The sequence below is a fragment of the Salvelinus sp. IW2-2015 genome, unplaced genomic scaffold, assembly GCF_002910315.2.
Source record: "Salvelinus sp. IW2-2015 unplaced genomic scaffold, ASM291031v2 Un_scaffold5473, whole genome shotgun sequence".
In the NCBI taxonomy this organism is placed as follows: domain Eukaryota; kingdom Metazoa; phylum Chordata; class Actinopteri; order Salmoniformes; family Salmonidae; genus Salvelinus; species Salvelinus sp. IW2-2015.
Window position 1 is genome coordinate 8970 of NW_019946738.1, and position 2649 is coordinate 11618.

Below are 2649 nucleotides of genomic sequence, written 5' to 3' on the forward strand. Positions count from 1 at the left end.
TTTAAGTTTAATACATGAGGACTTCATTGAGCAGTCAGACTCAAACGCATAGTCTCTGTGTTTACYMTAAATATAAGATATAGGCTTTATATATAGGCTCAATATGATTGTCAATTAGGCCTATAGGCTATGCATTATTTTAGGCTATAGGCTTTATATAGGCTGAACATGACAGGTTGTCAATTAGGCCTATGCATTATTTTAGGCTATAGGCTTTATATAGGCTGAACATGACAGGTTGTCAATTAGGCCTATGCATTATTTCATATACAGGCCTACGTCTAAAACATTGACCTTCTGAATTAACATAATCCTAACTATCAGCAGTTTAGTAATGAATTGACGTTAACTGTTTTAATGACTGTTAATTGATTTGTAACTGTTTTAATGACTGTTACTTAATGTTTAACTGTTTTGCGTTTGAGGTTTCCCAAGGCCGCTTTGATCCTCCATTCAATAGTGATGACGGCCTGTTAGTGTTTTTCCTTTGTATTGGGGCTATCTATTTAGGATAAGATTCTGCCTGGCTGTCAATAACTTCAGGGCCCACAGCGTAAAATAACAGTTTATTCGGACACTAGGCTATTTTTAAACATAACAAAAAACACAGTCAGTAAAATAACATCAAACAAACATTAATCGCCCTAAATATTTGTTTTATTACAATATTTTGAATTTACCGCCCGATTTCCCATCATCTCCATTCTCCACGTCTCTTGAATGACGCTGACGCAAGCAGCCAGCCAGTCTGAATGGCGATTGTAACAGACTCGCAGGGCAGTGCGAACGGAGCGCAGCCCGACCTTATATCGCCTTGAAAAACATAGCTATATCAAATGAAACGGACGAGAACAGTATGAGTGATTCAATACTAGTTCGATAAGTGGTCATTGGAGTATGTGGGCAAGGTCGTATCTATGTTTTTTTAAACGGCAGATTACGTTCATTTTCGACGTCGGTTTGGCAACGGCTTTGTGTTAGGAGGGAGTAGGATCCGCTCTTTTATACCTCAGGTACGACCACGTAGCCGACGAAGCTAGCTAGCGACTGGTTTGTGAGGTTAGCCAGCTAAACTAAAGACCCTCAAGCSAACAACRGGCGCCTTTGTTCATGTCACGGGATCGTTGGCAAGCTCTCTATCAACCAAATATGAGRATAAACGTTGGTCATTTGATTCGATGTAATGTTTATATGGGTAACGTTATATAGAAGCCGTTGGCTGAATATCAACGATATTTCATTTCACCTGTAAGGTAGGATAAGCTAACAGTCAACTAGGGGTCTGTTTCCCGAAATATCACAGGAGTCGGAGGTTCATGACTTATGGGGGGACGATCACATGGTTAACTTGGCTAGCAGTGGCTATCTGGAAAAAAAACGTTATTACGATGAACTAGTTTAACACAAAATAACCTATAGTCAACAATACGGCGAATATGTTTTGTTGGCAAGCTGCTATCGCCATGTTATTTACATTAAAACAATTCGGTGTTTTCTGGCTAGCTCCGTTTTGGATAGAAAGTGTGTAGCTAGTTAGCGAACGATGCTACAGTAACGTTTAGCTAGCTTGCTAGCCGACTCAACTCCACGATTTACGATGGAGTTGAGCGGCGCAGTGTTAACATCAAATTTTTTTTTAAAGGAAAGTAGCATTTGTCCCTAGATGACGTAATAGGGATTTGTTTTTACGTTTATGCTGTCCCTCAGTCCTCTCATGCAATGAGACATTCCCCAAAGCAAAACTAAATAGAATGTTTGAAGGTGAAGGAGAACAAAAAAGACCCGATTAAATMATTAAAATGCACATAAAAAAACAGCAAGTACTTTTTTTGAAAATAGTATACACTTTATTTTTAATTTTTTACTTGTTATTATTGTTTATGCCTTAGAGAGCTGTGGTGTCATTTAACAAGGAGCCGATTTAATAAATTAACTTCACTCGCTGCAGCAGAGGGGTGAGGACCAAKAGGCTAGAGTGGCGCTCAGTGGAGCAGGAGAAGAGCAGCTGAGTTTAGACCGGCAGGCACACAAACACGGAAGTCACTAAATCCCGAGTGGTGTAGGGGCTAAGACACTGCAGTACCTGGTTCGAATCCAGGCTGCATCACATCCGGCCTTGATTGGGGGTCCCATAGATCGGCGCACAATTGGCCCAGCGTCGTCCGGGTTTGGCCTGGGTAGGCGGTCATTTGAAATAAGAATTTGTTCTGAACTGACTTGCCTAGTTAAATAAAATCAACCGAAAGTCACTGGGGCAGCCTTAAAAAGTATTTAAATTTGTCTCTACTCTTTTGCCAATAAAAGTTGCTGGAAGGATCTGACTTGCTAAATGTAATTTTATTTTTAACTACTGATTTCAGCACCCAAAGAATAGCCAGCAATTACATACATTGTTCTGTGTAATTGCAGGCTAACGCTATTCTTTGGGTGCTGAAATAAGTATTTTTATAAAAACTCATTTTATGTGAGGTCGGAGGTCCAGTCCTCCCACATTTAAGCCAGGTGTACAGTCGTGGCCAAAAGTTTTGAGAATGACACAAATATTAATTTCCACAAAGTTTGTTGCTTCAGTGTCTTTAGATATTTTTGTCAGATGTTACTATGGAATATTGAAGTATAATTACAAGCATTCATTAGTGCCAAAGGGTT

General features: G+C 39.7%; 1 protein-coding gene across 1 annotated transcript in view; it reads left to right on the forward strand.

The window, feature by feature from the left end:
* The first annotated feature begins 729 nt into the window (after positions 1-729).
* The window catches only part of mapk6 (mitogen-activated protein kinase 6), a 30359-nt gene continuing 28439 nt past the window's right edge, over positions 730-2649 (forward strand). Inside the window, 1 exon segment of the mRNA XM_024144561.2 lies at positions 730-854. The gene's annotated coding sequence lies outside the window, so the exon portion shown is untranslated.